Source organism: Mya arenaria, chromosome 16, assembly GCF_026914265.1.
Source record: "Mya arenaria isolate MELC-2E11 chromosome 16, ASM2691426v1".
Classification (NCBI taxonomy): Eukaryota; Metazoa; Mollusca; class Bivalvia; order Myida; family Myidae; genus Mya; species Mya arenaria.
Window position 1 is genome coordinate 29750099 of NC_069137.1, and position 21270 is coordinate 29771368.

The 21270-nt window shown below is 33.4% G+C and overlaps 1 protein-coding gene and 1 long non-coding RNA gene across 2 annotated transcripts in view; one reads left to right on the top strand and one right to left on the bottom strand.

Moving 5' to 3' along the window:
* LOC128221845 (uncharacterized) overlaps nt 1–21270 on the top strand; it is a 54741-nt gene that overhangs the window by 10983 nt on the left and 22488 nt on the right. The gene's annotated exons all lie outside the window — the stretch shown is intronic.
* Nucleotides 8624–19321, bottom strand: LOC128221848 (uncharacterized). Its single transcript, XR_008259002.1, has 3 exons — nt 19040–19321; nt 10327–10433; nt 8624–9428 (listed from the first exon to the last, which is right to left on the bottom strand). It is a non-coding gene; the product is annotated as an uncharacterized LOC128221848 (long non-coding RNA).

Genomic DNA, 21270 nt, shown 5'->3' on the forward strand with positions numbered 1-21270 from the left:
AGTAATTAAATTATCCCTACTAGCTCTGTATTACTACTAACGACATTGATCTTTAAATTAGTAATTTAACTCTTGGAACTCACGTTTTATGGAATATTGTATACGACCTTTGTGTTAGAGTCAGTAGTTGAAATCTACATCAAATCTACGGACTCCTGGAAACAGCTTTAATGTTAGCACTTGTTGAGTTCTGCATACAATCTAAAAAATATTCAGAACGACATAAGTCTAAGAGTCAGCAATTGAATTCTGTATACGAGGAATGGAATATTGCATTTGACGTTTTAGTTTAAGAATCAGACGTTTACTATGCATGCAGTATGTGGAATTCGACCTTGAACGGAAGGTCAGAGGTTGTATTATGCATGTTTCAATCTATGGTTGGTATGGGAGTCAGATCAATGGAATATTGCATACGACCTTGATCTTATAGTCAGTAATAGAAGTTATCATTCAATATATGGAGTATTTCAAATGACATTATTATGAAAGTCAGTTGCATCATACATCCGATATATGTAACATAGCATGTGATCATGCTGAAAGGGTCAGTTGATGAATTTTGTATGCGATCTGTGTAATATTACATACGCCATTTATCTAAAAGTATTGATTTCTGATCCGAAATAATAAAACAAATGCATACGACTTTCCGTAAGAGTCAGTAGAAACATCCTTAATACGATCAATGAAACATTGCATTAGACCTTGGTTTTAGAGCCAGTAGTTGAACTAAACATACATAAAACAGAAAATCGCAAACGTAATAACTTGATAGCCAGAATTTGCTAACAATTTATAACATTTCGCTAAGAGATTTGTCTGATGCTAAGTAATTGAATAGCGAAAGTGACCTTGGTCCACGAGAAGGCAGTTGGATAATGCATTTAATTAAGGAAATATTGCATACGACCTTGCCTGGGTAGGCAGTTGTTCAATTCAGCATACGACATTTACAATATTGCATACGGCCTTGACATCATAATGAGTAGTTTAATTGCGCATGTATAGAAATTCCATTCTACCTATGTCTGAGAGTCAGACATTGAATTCTGCAATCGATCAATTACTTTATATATAGCATTGGACCTAGAGTCAGCGATGGATTTTTGGATATGATCTATGGAATATTTCATACGACCTTTGCATAAAAATAAGAGCTCTAAGTATATTTTGTTGGTTTGAAAGACAGCTGTTGAATTCTTCAATCGATCTGTGGAATAAATTATACGACTCTGGTCATAGAGTCAGAATTGGAATTCTGCAACAACTCCATGTGTATTACAAATAACCTTTACTTATGGGTCAATAGTTGAATTGTCATCCGATAAGGTCATATTGTATACGGCATTAGTCTGAGAGTCAGTAAGTGAAGTGTGCATAGTTACGCTCTATGTAATGTTGCATATGACTTAGAGTCAGTAAAGCTATTCTTGAAACGATATATGGAATAGTGCATACGGACAGATTAATTGTTTGTATTGTTTTTATGATTTTATTCTTCTACTATTAAGTTTCATGTAATGCAATACTTAATGAATAATTAAATTTCAGACTTTCCATTCACAAAAACACATGATTCACTGCATTAATGCAATTTTCCTATTAAATCTAGTGTGTTTGTTTTTTGTGAAATATTCTGTTCAGAAGAGCTGTATAATTGTATACAGGTGCAGTAATACCACTTACATAGTCGTTCAGGTTTAACATTTGACGCTATCATAGGTAATACCTACTTGAATTTAATCACCAAACCACATATCCAAATAAAATTAAAAACATGAGTAACGACATTATTTTAACGCGCTATGCAAACATGATTAAAATTATAATTAACGGTACTGTTGATGTAATTTTTGCAATATACACATTGCTATCAGGTGTCAAAATATGCTTTCAAAAAATAAGTATATGTAATGGCCGTTTCAAAAATAGCTACATCGCACATAAATGATATTTTTCACATTGAGGGAAAATATTTCGACAATATCTGTGTTATGTATAACTTACATTGAGGACTTGTGCACATAAGATAACAGCACAAAACATACAATTTATTTTATTAGGACTTGTACAACGTACATCATCTATAATACTCACAATTTTTAATATGTTATGTCAACGTGTATATACAGTATTAACAAGTTAATATTATGAAATTTATATACATGTATGTCAGAGGTTTAAATCAATCTACACAAATCCTGGCAATCTTTCAATCTGACCTTCATTTGTAGATATATTCTGTCATATACTAGTATTTAATTATTACTCGGAAACACAGGGAGGCGATGCATTCTTTAAGACGTTTAATACCAGACTGATTCCTTCATGATCTTCTCAGAACAACAAGGTTACGAGAGGTCAAGTGGCATGGACCATAGAGGTCATATACAGTTCACATGAAATTTCCCTTCCTTGCAAAGATAATTGTTTTCAATTCATCAACACAAGCAACAGCTGTGAATATTTGAAGGGTCTTGTTAGTTTACCAATTGATGAAAGTCTTCTGATAATTTAGTCATGCTAATTTCACACGTTCCTAGACTGCTGATGACAAAAACATTCTTGAATTATTTTGAAATGTATTTTATCCGCCTTTATAAACAAACGCCAAACAACAGTTTCTAGCTTTTCGTCCAAACATAGTTTTTTGAATTGTTTGCCACAAACCATTTATTTATTTTATGGACTGCAACATATTTTCCTTAAGAAACTTTATACTAAGTATGCCCTTCAGCCCTGACTTAAACACAGAGGTCTTAGCTGACAGCATACCCTGACTAGAAACCACAGGCCACAGCTGAAATGCTGAAATGTTTAATGTTTGATACGGCAGACAAACCTTTGTATCGTATTTCATGATCCAAACAAGCGATTTAACCCATTGTTTATTATTATATACATATAACATTACTTTGTTTTGACTATGAGATATTATTGTAAATGCACCGGTGTAGAATATCAATAAAATGCAGCAAAAGTATTCATCTGGCTTCCAATTATGTAAATTGGTAGTATATCACGACCGAGTATAACTTCATACAATTGAAATTTAAGAAGTTAAAATACCTCATACATATGGAGTTTGCGAAATTGAACCTATACTAAAGTTATTAGTATGACAACGATATGGGATTGGGCAAGGTGCTCCACCCAAAATGACATCAACATAAAGAAAAGAAATTGCTTGTATCAAAGGTTTAACACATTTTATATATAATTAGTTGAACAATATATCCGTTCATGTTTTGACTTGTTTTAATTTTTAGCATCTCAATGAATATAATACTGTGTTGAACGTGGTAATATAAGCCTGCATTATTCGACATTAACTGATTTGTATCAGGCAGAATATACGCTACGACAATAAATTGCACAAAACAAATAAAATATAGTAAAACAGCATCCGGTATAAGTTTGCAAATCCGGTTTACTTGCAAACTTAGTTTTTTTATTATCTGAGATATCAACTTCAAAAGCGACACATAGAAAGTTTGTCCATTAAATTAGAAATATTTTAAGTAAAATTAAAAAAAAAGTTTTAAGAAATATGAAAATTTTAATTCCAAAATTGATTTCTCCCGTTGGCCACCAATTGGATTTTAGGTCCCCCGCGGGGTTTTGGCAAACTCCAATTGGAGAATTTTCCATGAGCCGAAACGGGGGAAAAAATCAGCAATTTGAAAAAAATCAAATATTACAATTTGGAACAGAAAATTACATTTCTATTTATGTTTTGAGTACTAGAGTTATTAACTTTATTAAAATCTAAAAAAAAATCAAAAATTATGATTTTGTAAAAACGGTTCTCCAATTGGAGAAATTTCCAATTGGAGAATTCCACAGTCAATTTCTATTGATAAAATTCACCAATTGGAGAATACAGAAGTTGGAGAACACAGAAGTTGGAGAAATCACCAGTTGGAGATTTCCACAGTATTACAGCTGCTGGGTTAAAAAAAGTTGGGATATATACATGTCATCATATAATTGCTAATTAATTTAATATTGATAGAATATTCAAGAAAATAACAAATGCAAGATGTTAGTTGTTACCTGATTTCGCGTATACCATCGGCATTTTCAACTTGTGTGTAATCTAAAGCAGTTTTATTATATACAACTGCGTCAGATGTGTAGTTTTATTATTCCTTTTCAGAAAACTGTTTTATCAAAATGCATATTTCACTAATAAATCTAAAAAATCAAACTGTTTGCTTAATTTTGCATTTTCCAAAGATACTTCCTGGTGGTACTTGGTTATAATATTGGAATTTTAATCGACTTTAAGGTTAGAGAACACTGAATGTATTCCTTAAGACCACTCGGTCAAGGATTACCCGTGAAAGCGCAAGCACTTGCTTCAAACAGGGTCCTTTAATTATTTTTCAAAGCACCGATGAAGGGGTACAACTTTCATTGGTTAAATCTAACTAAAATAAACAAGCTCGATTTTGCTAAAGGTGATTAGCTGATAAAATCACTCTCTAGTCCGTTTCCTGGCTAGAAACTGTTACTGTGTCATTTTTGAGAGGCCATCCATGAGATAGTAGCCCTGGTAGGGATCGAACCCACATAGTCATGGGTAAGAAGCAGAAACCTACACCACTAAACCACTTTCATCCTTAAAGTACCGAGAGGCAGGCATCACGCGGCAAAGGGATCGAGCTAAATGGACCATGGAATGAACCCACGACTACGACTTCAATAGGCTACGCCTTAACCAATAGGCTACGGAGACGGTATTAATGCATGTACTCAATTGCAGATTCAGTGGGGGGGGGGGGGGGGGTCAGTCGTCCGTTTATACATTCTTAGTCAATATCGGGGAAAATACAATATTAAGATAAAAATGCCCTATTTCGGACTATAAATTAGAGGAGTACACCTACCCCGGCCCAACATTTTAAGCCATTCAATTTCTGTTCTGAAGGAGGGGCGGATGTGGAAAGGTTGAGCCAATGAGTTTCTGTAATCAGAATTGTTGTTTCATAATGCTATAGTTCCTTTAAACAGTTTAAACGTTTTAGGACATCGAAATAAACAGACGCATGTTCAGTTTAAACATACTCTGTATACAACGTTCTCGTACTCCAGTGCGATGATGCTATGCATTATATTTATCATCCGACCTCTGATGAACAGGAATGACGACGTTTAAAAGCTATTATTTATACAATTATGATCATCTGACTGACTATCTGCCAAAACTTTTCTGTTTAAAGAGACTATCTCATGTTTTAACACCAGACATATTTTTTTTCTCGTAATGCATCTGAACACTTATATTTATTTTACTCCTTGGTACTGAATTTGCAGAAATAATAGTAACCAGGTTGATTTTCTTTTATACTTCAATTGCATTTTTAAAAAAAAGATGGGAGCAAGCCCATGCCGGTGCAGATAACACATACTCGAAGATTATGTCAATCAATTGATTGTGCAACAGCCTTTTGTTGAATCGTGTTTGTAACGCATTTCAAAATTTTGGACTTCAAAGACTATATATTTTAGCACATATCAACATTTAGGGTTCCAGCCATCAATAGCTTAGCTTTAACACTTAGTTTGATTCACAATACTTTATTTCGTAATAAAAAGCTATAAAATCCAAGTAAAAGATGCATTTTCAAAACCCTGTACGCTTCACTTAAATTCACTCAAATACTCAAGTGAGAAAGATTTAAAAAAGTATGTCATAACCATATCCCTTTAGCGGCTGAGGAAGCCGGTCCAAACCATTCACATACTAAAAAACTGAGTTTCTTAATATATAAATCTCTAATAAATTTGCCAAATAAAATTCAACATTGGTGAACAATTATAAAAAAATAACGTATTTTATGTATTGCAACATATTTATAAAAAGATAAAGTCAATTGAATCAAATGAATATTTTCAATGTACTTTCTTTCCCGCGGTAAGTGGACTTTTCATCTTACTCCAACAAGTGAGGAGTATGGTTGATTCTCTTCGTGACTGAAATCAACATTTTTAAACACTTGGTGTATTTCAAATCTAGTCCATATAAACATCCCCTTTAGATTCTTTGACGATTGCATTTTCCATGGGAGATCACTGCGTAGGATAATCATACAAGTGTTGTTTAGCCACACTGTGGTTTCAATAATGTCAGGGGCGTAGCTACCCCTCTATTCATGTGGATTCATAAATGTGCTGGGGGGTTCGGGGGCATGCCCCCCTCAGAAAATTTTGAAAACCATGGTGCAATCTAGTGCATTCGGGAAAATAACCAGTTTTTGGATCATGTAGTCAAGTTCGCATACTGCTACTTCAGTGGGTTTTTTTTCAGAACCATGTTTTTTTCAGCCGCGTATTCACGTATAGGTGGCTACACGCCTGTATGTTGTGCATATGAATGTATAATTTGGTTTATATGATGCATCCTTAATGTAACACCTCCTTGCTGCTACACCAATAGAAACTTCATTGAATATTAGCAGTAAAAGAACTAGCACTGACGTTCCCAATTTTCGTCTGGGTCATTTAAATAATAGAAAACAAATTACAAGATAAACAAATTTGTTTTGACTTCTTTAATGAATTATATAAACACATTGTACAAACATATCATGACACTTTTAAACAAAAAGTATGGCTGTCAATTAAACAGTATGCTAGCTTTAAAGATTGAGGCAAACCATTGGAATTTTACAGCGGACTTAAAAAGGTGTATTTAAAGCTGCAATCTCACTAATTGATCGTTTTGACTACCGGCACTCTTTTATTGTTGGTCTATAAATAGACCATTTTTTGCATAGACCCAATTTTAAGTGATATAAGACTTCTGAAATAAGATCAGATTGCATTTTGTCATATTTATGGCTAAAATGATGTTTTATGGGTATAGTAGCATTACGAACAATTTAATGTAAATGAACTTTTCGGCAGTCTTACCAAACATTTTTGATTGGTTCTATTGTGAATTATCTAATATGACTGAATATAAGGAATGATAACCAAATCAGCTTTTGAGACAAAATTTTTAAAGTGTCTAAAATGACAATCTGTGAAAGTGCAGCTTTAAGTTTTGATCATTTACACATTGTTAAATTATAAATAACTGTTTAAAAGGTCTCATGTACAAAATAAGATAATAATTTTCATACAAATATCTAAAATTGATTAAAATAATAAAGTACCATTAACATATTTCTTAATAGTGCTGTTTCTCAACTGACAAAACCATTCAAAGCCATCATTTCAACTATGAAGTTATTTTTAACTTTCAACTTTTTTATAGCATATATATATATATATATGCAACAAAATATACCAAAAATACAAGCCATGAACAATATGATTGTTCAACTTGCATTGTCCTTGACCTTTTAAAATGACCATTTTCCTGTTCTGTCTATTTGTAAGTTGTGCCCTGGGGAATGAAGTATGACTGTATGATTCACAATAAGCAATAAAAACACTAAAAAAAATCCCCCATTACCCCTGTAATTTCTAATACAGCAGTAAAATCAAGCAATGTTCAAGATTGATTGTGCTGCCAAATCAAAAACATGTTGGCCAAAACATTTAGAGCTGCATTCTCACAGATATACCGTTTTAACAACTTTTGTTTTGTCTTGGAATGAGCAAATTTTTGCGTAAATATCAGCAAACCAATGGTAAAAGATTGCTGACAAAACATCAAATCCCAGATTTCATATTTCCTTCGAAGATTAATGTTACTAACGGTTTAAGAAAAGTGCATAAAACATCAATGTTTGAACTTAAATAAAAAAGTCTGCAATTGAATTTTTTGTCAGTAGTCTTATATTACTGGTTTCCATGCATTTTTTGCAAAGACTGGATGGTACCAATCCAAAATAAACAAGAGGCCCAAAAGGGCCTATGCTCTACTGGCTGGGTTTGTGTGGTCAACATCACTGTTTTCGAAAAGAACCAACCCCTTATGGGTATCTGAATACTCAAAACTGAAGACTTGCATATTCGCAAGCATTTATTACAAAATAGCATTTTTTATACTATCAAGGCCCATCATCTAATAATTTCAAGGCCAATAATCCAGGAAACATGGGCAGATCAGGTTTTTGAAAGGAACTGAGCTCTAATGGATATACTGGACAAGTTTCATCAAGATACAATCAAAACTGAAGACTGTATCGTGTTACCGAGCAATTGTTTACTGACACACTATTTTTTTTTATTATCAAGGCCCATAATCTTGGCATGCATGGGCGGATCTGGCTGGTTTTCGAAAGGAACCGAGCTCATATGGATATGTAGATACTGTACAAGTTTCATTGAGATACAATCAAAAAGGCTGTATCATGTTAACGAGCAATTGCCTACTGACACACTGATTTTTGTAGACTATCAAGGCCCATAAACTAGGCATACATGGGCGGATCTGGCTGGTTTTCGAAAGGAACTGTAGGCTGTATCATGTAAACGAGGATTGTTTACAGACGCACATACTACGTACACATTACCATCGCATAAGCTCTTCTGGCCTTTGGCCAGTAGAGCTAAAAATGAAAACAGTTGTCAAAACATCCAAAGTGTGAGAGTGCATCTTTAACATTTGAAAGTAACTCTGTTTGCCTCATGCCCCTAAACAAGGTTCTATCATATTATATGAGCAGTGGGCTTGTCCCTGTATTTTTTATTGTATGATTGCAGTAATGGATACTGGTCTCATTACCTTCTGACAATTTTTCATCAATTTTAAGGAAACAGAAAACACATATTAAGCTCATATAACGCTGTACAAATTTAATCTATTTCATTACGTTGAGAAATAGTCCCTAAAAATATTAATTGTGGAAACATATCTTATCTAAATACATACAGGAAATGGTGACATCATTTACCAATTTAGTATGAAAAATGCAGTTTCCTGATATTTGAATAGTGGTTCTTTATTTAAGCATCTCAATTCATTCAACATACACATAGTATGTATCAAGTTTCAAAGGAAACCAAATCATTGTAACAATTGTTTTCAAAGCAAATATTCACACTCTTGACAAACTTCTCTTCCTAGTTTCAACCTTGAGACTTTTTGATGAGTCTGCACCTTCCCTCCTCTTATACAGTGGCTTCAAGCAATAAAGCTAAAAGCTCAAGTTGAGCAGCTGGTGAACAAGGCTGCTGTGTTGATAGTTAGTTGACAAACTGCACACTTGATGCCATAAATCATGTCCATCAACCTCTAGAATAAAGAAATGACGCAGCACAGAATTGATTTCAATTGGACCTCTCTGTACTTTCATCCCCTAAGGCCTTGTTGTAGTCAAAGACTATGTCTTAGTGTGCAGTGCGTGATCTTGAGAAGCCTAAATCTGCTTGTCTGAGGAAGTAAGTCTGGCAGAGTGTGAAACTCCTGTCTACTCATATGCTATACGCCTGTGATCTATGTCTTCTTGTTTGTGCCCAATCATCACCTGAAGAGAATTTAGAGGAAGTTAGTGCTTGATTACAAGTTAATGTGACAAAACAAGGTCTTTTATTTATGCCACCAAGATCTAGTATTCCAAGTGTCATATCTTGTATGTTAACTCAAAGCAATTGAGCATAAACTGTTTGGTAATTTATTTTAAGTCACTGCTTCCACTTATACTATCAGTAATATTGAACATGAACAGACTGACCCAAATATTATTCTAAATATTTTTATGTGCAGAAACCATAATCCTATTAACCCAAAAGTAATCCAATTGTATGTCTTCACTAAACATTTTACAACAATATTTGTCAATTTAACTCAAATATTGATTATTGTTTTTTTGTCAGACAAACACAGAGATGGCCCTATATATATTGCTCACCAGATTTGAGAAAGGATTCTAAATTAGTTATTGTTTGAACACTTACTGGACACTTTCGGTCTGACTTTATAATGCAGCTGGTGAAAATATTAAATGTCCCTTTATAATGGGCTTACAAAAACATAAAAAAAAATGTATTTGTTTAAAAATTACAAAGGGCCATAATTCTTACAAAATAAGTTTGTATTGAGCAGAATAAAAAGGCTTTGCCTAAAATACAACCTCAGAACTATATTTACACGTAAAACAAAAAAATCTACAACTTGAAATATGTTTGCTATATCTGGTTTTGAGAGAGAATGATCAGAAGAAAACATCACACATTCACAATCATATTAAAAAATAATTTAGTTTTTTTTTTAATAAATTCTATTTCAAAAACACTGCAAAAGACAAGACACTTACATTCAATTTCTTGATTTAATACATTGATGATTATCAATTCTCATGAAGCGAGATGGGTCTTACACTCTAACCAGTGCAACTTGCATGTTCTTAGTTGCTCAGTTATTACCTTTTTTAAATTTCTCCTCTTGATCTGAGCCACGCCAAAATGATGGGAGATGCTTTTGTTGTCTTTTCCATCAGAAAGTATAGCACCTCTGTGTTTCTGTTTATCTCCTGAAACAGTAATAGTTTATTAATAATAATAACAATAATAATAATTAGTGACTTTTATTGGAATTATTTTTTCCTGCTTGTGCCTTGCACATTGGGGAACAAAATTGACTCTCGGAAAAATACAAATTGGACAGGCCAACATCGATAATATATTGGTAAAATATACATATTTTATTTATAACAGTATGCAGTTGTTGTTTTTTCAAATCCTACATAATTATATTATCAATGATATTTCATAATACAATATAATTTATATAAAAATTGAAATAACACGGCATAGTTGTTGACAGAACATGAACAAATAAATGTGTAAGACTACTACTTTATGGGGTGTAAATAACTCAGGGCTATATTTCACTTTAGGGACATTTGAACACTTTTGGTGAAGATCCACTACCACACCCACTAATCCCCCCTTCTGAAACCATATTTTTTATGGATCAACATATGGTAAAGGAATTTGACAGATGGTAACCTTAGGAACATTTCTGTGACATTATTTTGAAAACAGCCAGCAGGATCTGAGGAGAAGATTTTTCCATTTAGACATATAGCGAAAAGTAGCTCCACACCCTACAGCAAGTTTTTTTATGAATCAATATCCGGTGAAGAAAATTCATACAGGGTATTGAAACATTTTTTTTGCTTCATATGAAGATAACTTAACTAGCTCTTCATCATATTAAATAAAAATTAGCACAGTCTATGCCGCACACACAGAGCCCCGCATTTGATCTTTTACCAAAGTTTGATTGAGAGTTTAGTTTCTTGGCACACTATGACAAGTCTTTACAGGTATATTAAAGCTGCACTCTCACAGATTGATCGTTTTGAAAAAGTTTTTTTTTATCTTGGAATGAGCCACTTTATGCGAAAATGAATGGAAACCAGTGATATAAGAGTGCTGACAAAAAATCAGATCACCGATTTTAATTTAAAAAATGGATACTTGTGCATTTTTCTTAAACTGCTAGTAATGCTTTATGCCATTAAAATTAGTTTAGTCAGATCTTATGTCAGCAGTCTTATATCACTTATAGCAGATATTTTGGCAAAAATTGGCTCATTCAAAGACAAAAAATAAAAGATTTGTCAAAATGGTAAATCCGTGAGAGTGCAGCTTTTAAGTGTTTGAGAAAAGTAATAATCTTATCAACACCGGTAAGAAAACAAATACAGGGCTCTTTGCAGCTGTAAAGTCTGTCCTTTAGTTAATTCAAAATGGTGAAGAAAAATAAAAGTTGTCTTGTGTTTTAACTTTTAAGTCATTCAAAGGAATATTGCCTACTGTTGCAGCATTTGTGACTGCACATATCATGTGATATACACACACTGATATATAACAAAACCAAGTTCATTTGTCTCAGTATTTGCCAATTTTGGGCTTTCACTTCTTGAACATGTTTTGAGTTTTAGTGATCTGAATAGGCTAATGTTTTTTTATGACAATGATGCAGGTGATCTAAAACATATTTTTTTCATCAAAAGATCCAGGAATGATCAAATATTTTTTGTGTGAAAAAACAACAGTTCAATTCATTTTTTTATGTAATTTAGTTAAAAACAAAACTTATTTAAAGTAACTATATATATCTCTATATAATTCTATTATTTATTCCACAGAATAGATTCCAACAGCAAATTTTAATGATATGCTTTTTTCAACCATTCCAATTTATTTTGTCAATAAGATCATTTAAACTATTAGCAGGCAAATTGACTATATTTAATAAATATCAGTAGGAAAATGACCAACTAAGATCTTAATTATACACAGTAAAGACAGTTACCATGACAATACTTGGTGCTTTTAGATGAAGGCAAAGATAACAGAGAGTTGCTACTGAAAAATTTCTTATCAAAATTTGATCAGGGTCAGTAGCCTTCAATGATATATTGTCATGGACCTATAAACTATGGTTTATAGGTCCGTGATTTATGTATATTGAATTAAAAATAAATAAAAATGTACATTAATTTTACTATATTCTTCTTATATATCTTAAATTCTGAACAATACAATTTTATTGTTTTATATGTCACTGAATGCATGACTTGTGTTCTTTTTTAGTTGCTAAACTTTTAATACTAACATGCCACACATATATATTAATGTTTTATGCAGTTTTCTTAAATTGTTAGTAAGGCTTAAGCCATTAATTATTAATTTCTGACCGAAATATGCCAATCTTTGATGTAAGCTTTTGTCAGCAATCTTCAATCATTGATTTGCAGATATTTACCAAAAATTTGCTTTTTCCAAGACAAAAATAAAAAAACAGTTGTAATATTGGTAAATCTGTGAGAGTGCAGCTTTAATTTATTATAATTTGGCGATTAATTCACGTTCATGGAACTTGATTGGATATTTTAAATATCAAAATATATATTTGATAATCCTATTTGAGTGTCAACAATTATTAAAGTGTGTCAACGTTAATATACCATCCTCCACAGCTCCAAGCCTGAAGAACACTCGCACAATATTGTCCCCCACCGCCACTAAGGAAAGTCCCAATAAAATTTAAAACATATTGACCTTAAAACTACTTGTGAATAATAATTTATAATTAATATACTGTCATTTAAACCTTAAAGTTGTTGAAATTATAATAGCTGCATTTTCCACATACTGATAAGTCATTTAAATAGCATAATTCTAGGCACCACCATACTTGTAAGTTTTCTTTTTCTAAGTCTAAATTTAAGTTACTATGAAATGGTCTTATTTATTGCTTTTCCTATGTATTGAATGACTTTGTTCTTTGAAAAAAAGGCCTTTTCATTGTTTTTATGATCCTTGTGGGAAACAGTGACACCATTCTGTGTATATCATAAACTTGTCAGACACTTTTAAATGTCCCCACAGTAGGACTGCAGAAAAAACCTTGACACTATCTAGTACAGAAAAGATGCTACACTAAATATTAAAAGCTGTAAATTTCTGGTTCTCAAGCTCTTCAAATTTGCTTAAATTATTACATATAGCTCAATATTTTTAGAATCATTCAATTTTTAAATTATTATCAAAGTGAAGAGTTTGATAAAGATTTAATTTAATACTTTCAATCAATAGCCTTTTTGATACTATAAAATCTATTACTTTAATTATTTTTCCTCCAGAAACCACTCCCTTAATATATTATAAGAAATTGTTCAATGAGGGTATGATTAAGTAAAATCTCCTATTATAAAGAGTACCATATATATTCATAAAAGAAACACAACTTTCACTGCACTACAATTAAAAAGACAAAGCATTTGCAAAGCAAAGTAGAACATTAGGTCTCTGACTATTAAACTGATACATTCATTTAATCATATGACTGAAAATTTTCTTTCTAAAATTTCTTTTTCTCAAGTTCTTCAACTTTCTTTAAAAATTCTAAAATGGAAAATATGACATATATATATCTCTACTTCAAGAATAAAAAAATAAAATCTTTTTCAGGTAAAGAGTATGATTTAGATTTGAATTTTAACAACTTTTTTTATGTAAAATGTATTATTTTTCATTGCCTTCATTCTTATTTAGCAAACCCCTTAAATTTCCATTTCCAAAATCTCCAATTATAAAGAATTCCATATTCATTACAGAAACACTGTCTGTTTCACTATTAACTAGTCTAATAAATAAGCAAAGCAATTATTTAAACATAAAATGATATGATGATGTAATAAGAAATGCTAACAGCAATACGGGATTTTATTTACATTTAGAAATGGGATCAAAGATGACACTTGACATTCTAAATGAACGAGAATGCTTAGAAAATATACAGAAATATGGAAGAGTTTTGTTTCTTAATGACACAAATTCAAAGTAATGTTCCTTTCTTGATTGGGTGGGACTAATTTAGCTCCGCCTAAAAATTGTTTTGTCATCAGATTAGGTATAACACACAATGTGATTGGATCAAAATCCTGATATATAATAAACTCTGAATGGAGGCATCCAATCAAAATCTAGTAATATTTCCATTTGTTTCCAATTGATTGCACCATCAGTGATTTACACAGTGATTTATGGCCTTTTAACTTGTAATGGTCAAGTGGCAAGTGCATATATGACTTATGTTAAATCATGTTTTAAGAGCTAATTAGAATTTTAAAGTCTAAGCTATGTGACAGAAAATTAATACCAAAATCTTTTTTTGAATTGTAGTAACTGATTCTTTTGCATTTGATGAGGTCAGACATTTTAAGATATATATAATATTCAGTGGATATGTGTTGATCAAGCATTTAATAACATGCCACAAAGCAGAATATTTATTAGGTCATTTTTTTTTTTACTTCAGACCCTGGGGCAGGTTTGGAGAGTTGCACAGAATGCTTAAAGAACTAAAGTGTTGGAAATCAGTTCCTGTTTGCAGTGTGTGTAAACCACGTGATAAATTGCGTCATAAATGCTACGTCAGAAGGCAATATTTTGATTTAAAACAAGAGGGCCAAATGGCCCTGAATTGCTCACCTGTCATATATTGCACAGATTTTTTAAGTTTTCACTATAACACATATAGAGAAAACCCATCAGCCCCAGGGTGTGGCCAATTTTGACCCCAGGGCCATAATTTGAACAAACTTTGTAGAGGTCCACTAGACGATGAATCATGCCAAATATCTAAGCTCTAAGCCACGTAAGTTCAGAGAAGATGATTTTTGAAGTTTTCACTATAAACATATAGAGAAAACCCATGACCCCCCAGGGGGCGGGGCCAATTTTGATCTCAGGGCCATAATTTGAACAATCTTTGTAGAGGTCCACTAGACGATGAATCATTCCAAATATCTAAGCTCTAGTCCAAGTAAGTTCAGAGGAAAAGATTTTTGAAGTTTTAACTATAAACATATAGAGAATACCCTAACCCCCCGGGGCGGGGCCAATTTTGACCCCAAGGCCATAATTTGAACAATCTTTGTAGAGGTCCACTAGACGATGAATCATGCCAAATATCTAAGCTCTAAGCAACGTAAGTTCAGAGGAGATTTTTTATTTTTTTTACTATAACCATATAGAGAAAACCCATGACCCCCCAGGGGGCGGAGCCAATTTTGATCTCAGGGCCATAATTTGAACAATCTTTGTAGAGGTCCACTAGACGATGAATCATGCCAAATATCTAAGCTCTAGTCCAAGTAAGTTAAGAGGAGAAGATTTTTGAAGTTTTAACTATAAACATATCGAGTATACCCATGACCCCCCGGGGTGGGGCCAATTTTGACCCCAAGGCCATTATTTGAACAGTCTTTGTATAGGTCCACTAGACGATGAATCATGCCAAATATCTAAGCTCTAGTCCAAGTAAGTTCAAAGGAGAAGATTTTTGAAGTTTTCACTAAAAACATATAGAGAAAACCCATGACCCCCCGGGGCGTGGCCAATTTTGACCCCAAGGCCATAATTTGAACAATTTTTGTAAAGGTCCACTAGACGATGAATCATGCCAAATATCTAAGGTCTAGTCCAAGTAAGTTCAGAGGAGAAGATTTTTGAAGTTTTCACTATAAACATATAGCAAATACCCATGACCCCCCGGGGTGGGGCCAATTTTGACCCCAGGGCCATAATTTGAACAAACTTTGTAGAGGTCAACTAGACGATGAATCATGCCAAATATCTAAGCTCTAAGCAACGTAAGTTCAGAGGAGATTTTTGATTTTTTTTACTATAAACATATAGAGAAAACCCATGACCCCCCGGGGGCGGGGCCAATTTTGACCCCAAGGCCATAATTTGAACAGTCATTGTAGAGGTCCACTAGACGATGAATCATGCCAAATATCTAAGCTCTAGTCCAAGTAAGTTCAAAAGAGAAGATTTTGAAGTTTTCACAATAAACATATAGAGAAAACCCATGACCCCCCGGGGCGTGGCCAATTTTGACCCCAAGGCCATAATTTGAACAATTTTTGTAAAGGTCCACTAGACGATGAATCATGCCAAATATCTAATCTCTAGACCAAGTAAGTTCAGAGGAGAAGATTTCTTAAGTTTTCACTATAAACCTATTTGGTGATCCTAACTACCAAATATCAACGGCCTAAGCTTTGTGGTTTGGGAGAAGAAGATTTTTAAAGTTTTTCCTTTTGGTTACCATGGCAACCAGAGTTCTGCATGGAATTGAATTCTTTGAACAACTTTCATAGAAGACCACCCAAGGGACATCCCTATGAAGTTTTATTAATATTGGCCAAGCGGTTAAGGAGGAGATGTCTTTTAAGTAAATTGTTGACGGACGACGCACGATGCATGCCGGACAAAAGGCGATCACTAAAGCTCACCTTGTCACAAAGTGACAGGTGAGCTAAAAAGACTTTAAACAAAGATAACTTTACTATTTCTTCACCATTTTAAATGAAACAAAGCGCAGTCTACGCCACCTACGGAGCCTTGCTTTCGGCCATTTACCAGAGTTTGATTGCGAGTTTAATTGCTTTAAACACTTCGACAAACCTTTTCACAATACGGCCGTCGGACGGAGCACTGTCAAAACATGATTTTGAAAACGGGCGAAGCGTTTGATGAAACTAATGACTTTATCAAATGTCGGTAATAAAACAAATGCGGGGCTCTTTAAGCGGCATAGACTGCCCTTTGTTTCATTTATAATGGTGGTGTAAAAGAAAAGGTATCTTTAATTTAAGTGTTCATTTTAAGCAAAATGTTGCCTTCCGACGTAGCATATATGACGTAATTTATCACGTGGTATACACACACTGGTTTGACTATTGGTAATCAGTTCCACTCACGTTGCTGTTTATTAATAGAAGAAATATTTTTTGACAATACCTGGTACCGTACTTGTAATTTTATTCTTGTACAAAAACTCATCATCCTTTACTCTACTTATGTTAGGTAAAGGATTGAAAATATCTAGTTAGTGTATTTTATGGAATTATTTTTACCACCTGTACAATACAATTTGGGAAAAAAAGTTGACATTGGGAAAAATACAAAATCAGGCTTAAATATCTAATTTAGATTTTAATGGCAAAATATATCATCGCAATTGGAGATCGGGATGAACAAGCCTGAATTATTACTCTATTGCTTGGCATATTTTTTTTTTCAAGCCCTGCTATATTAAATTCAGAATTAGAACAAGCCCCGATGACATAATTTTCACCAGTGCATGATTGTGGGCTTGTGCTAAAATATTCTATATACTACATGTTTTAAAGATTTTTATGCATATATTATTTTGTTATTTTATAGTAAGTCTTTTCAAGATTTTTTATTCATTAATGTTATGAAATCTCCACTTATCAAATTTGGAAAACATAAAATATGGTGAAAAATGGACAAGTTTTCACTAGGGAAGAAGATGATTGCAGTCAATTGTAACCATGAACTCCCCAGGTCCGGGGAATAGTGGGATTTTCGGTTCAGCCAACCCCGGCTTTATAAAGCTACAATAATTAGCAATCAGGGACATACATGCCATATTTTTTGGAGACCATTCCATGAGATTTGGTCAAAAGGCTTAAAATTTAGGGGGATTTGGAAAGTATTCCGGGGGATTTTATATCGAAAGTATAAGTTCACGAAATATCAATTTTTTGTATTCATAATTATATAAAAATATTCATTCAATATTGCAATGACAACTGAACTAACATCAATTCATAATATATTATGCATATAACACTTCAATGTATTGATATAAAATGTTAAATAATAAAAACAAAGTAAATTTTTACAAAAAGCACTACTAAAAAAATGAATTTCTATGCACTTCACAGAACTAAGTAAGCACTACTAAAAAAATGAATTTTTAGGCACTTCACAGCACTAGGTCCACATGACAATCAGGATAGCAAACACATGCACAATTAATATGCATGAATTGGTTGATTTAAATAGCATGTCCTTGGAAAGAACAAATGAGCTGCAAATGTTATGTTCATTAAACTTTACACTCGGCAGATTGTGAATTGTTTCTGAAGTCAATCTTGACCTTGAGTCTCTCTGAATTGTTCTCAATATGCTGAAACAACGCTCAGCGTTTCAGTTTGATGGTGACTGTACTGATATGAATTTAGAATAATCCATCATTATCAGAAACAATACAGTATACCGTAACATTTTCACACGTCGGATATTTGTCCAATAGTTGCGTGTTAACATCTTCATTTGTAATTTAATGTCAACACCCTTACAGGGTTAAAAACAAACAAACAATTAGTGACACCTATACAAATTTATTGCGACCTTTCGATCGTATGACGCAGAGATCAAAGGCGCTATTATGGCACACTGTGTAACAATCAAAACATGTACCCTACTGATTGGCAGTTTGTGCAAGGCTGTATACACACGATCAATCGATAATCCAGATGTAAAATACAGCGCATCAAATTCCTTACCGTAAACACGCGGATCAAATATCGGGTAATAAAACCAGTGACAACCCGCTCGTAAGCGGAGGTTTAAAAAAAAAATCATTTTTTTTTTTTTGGAAATTCCGGGGGATTTGCATCTCCCGCCGGGAGACCGGGGGATGGACCGAAATTCCGGGGGATTTTTTCCCCCTCCGGGGGATATGGCATGTATGCAGGGATACTTTTTTATTATTTTGACATTTGTTATTAAAGTTAACCTGGGAGGAAAAGTGCGCCCGGTGTGGGGCTCGAACCCACGACCGCCGGAACACTAGCATGGCGCTCTAACCAACTGGGCTACCCGGGTGGGCGGCTGGTTCTAACCGACACTAACTACATTATGTATCCCTGTCTCGAGTCTGCCATAGTCTAAAAATCTTCAAAAGACTGAAGGCCATTTAGGTGGACTAACCCCCGCTTAAATTCCTTCCCTGCAGGAATGAACTGATGGTAAAATGTCCTCGCACCAAAGGGAACCTAGGTTACGCCCATTCCCGAGGAAATTTTGCGGGGAAAAAGCAGACAAAGCTTTGCGGAGTAATGTCACTATGTGGGGGGGGGGGGGGGCATACCTGTGCGTGATCAAAAATAACAAACAATTCTTATCATTTAAACCATCATGAAAACAAACGGCATTTAGACTTACCATACAGTTGTCTTCAATAAGTCCATAGCCCAAAATTGTATGATTGTCCATTTCAATCCATTTTTTACACGAATGTTCGTCTGAGGTCACCGGAGTAGGTCCTACTTGATTTGAAGCTAAACCGGTTTAAGAAAATGTTCGTCTCCTACGCAGTAACCTCCCCTATTGTACAATAGCAAATATAAAATCCATCACAAAATCTTCTCCTAACTCTCATACATGTGATTTAAAAATATGTTAATATTTAATCAACGTGTTTAACGATATTCATCTTTGAAACATTATTACAGTATCTTTATCCTCCATTCACAAACACGTGGACATGATATTGATAAGCAAAGTACATGCGTATATTTGATAAACGAACAAAAACATGCAAACAGGTACCAGGATGAAACAATATGAACAATATCATTCCTAATGCTTAGAACGTATACTTGATCAAAGATAATGTCATTCAAGACATGAGTTTTTAAACTATCATGAATTGCGTGAAGGGCTATACACTTTTGCAAAAAAAAATACCCCTTGCAATCGTATTTGGATATATTTACTTCTTATTTATCAATGTAAAGCTATCATTCAGTTATGGCAGGTGTTCAATGTAACTGAGCACAATTTAAGAGTGTAAACGAATTTCGTCACTGCTTTTAGATACAGCTCCTAAACCCTGACAATAAGTGAACCGAGATAATGGCTCCTTTTCAAAGAATCATTTGAAATGGTTGAATTCTGAAACAAAGAATGATTGTTGGGCTTATTTTTTTACGAAGTATTAAGTCAATACACAATGTTATAGAACATTTATAAATAATATCACTGACTTATAAATAATTGTTTAACCTATACTGGTAATAGGTTCGTGATAGTGCTATCATACATATATGTACCCATTTCATATGACAAGAAAAAGAACATACCGTGAGTGATGGAAACGAAATAATAAAAAGAAGCCACTTTTGCATAGGATAAAAGATACACATCGAAAGGTTTTTTTCTTTAAATTGGAGTGATCAAATTAAGTTTGTCACTAAGTCAACATATACATAGTTTAATGTACCTACTGACAATATAATATGGTGTTCTCTAACCTATTCGATTAACTGAAAGACACAAATTGAGCCCACCAGGAAATGAAAATTAGTAAGTTATTCTTTTTAAAAGTATTTAATATTTTCGAGCATCTAGGACCAGAAGGCTTCAGAAAAGGATAAATAATTCGCAAATCTGACGCAGTTGTATTTAAGATCACTGTTTTAGATTGCACACAACGTCACAAGTGAAAACACCGATGTAATACTCGAAATCAGGTAACATCTTGCAATGTTATTTTCTTGAATAATCTACAATATTAAATTAATGAGCAATAATATCATGACATGTATATATCACAACTTTATTTCTCCCCAGCAGATGTTATACGGTGAAAGTCTCCAACTGGTGATTCCTCCAACTTCTGTGATCACCAACTTCTGTGAACTCCAATTGGTGGCTTTTATCTATAGAAATTGACTGTGGAATTCTCCAATTGGAATTTTCCCCAATTGGAGAGCCGTTTTTACAAAATCATAATTTTTGATTATTTATTAGATTTTAATTATGTTTATGAATCTGGTACTACAGACATACATAGAAATGTAATTTTCTGTTCCAAATTGTAATATTTGATTTTTTTCAAATTGCTGATTTTTTCCCCCGTTTCGGCTCATATGGAAAATTCTCCAATTGGAGTTTGCCAAAACCCCGCGGGGGACCTAAAATCCAATTGGTGGCCAACTGGAGAAATCAATTTTGGAATTAAAA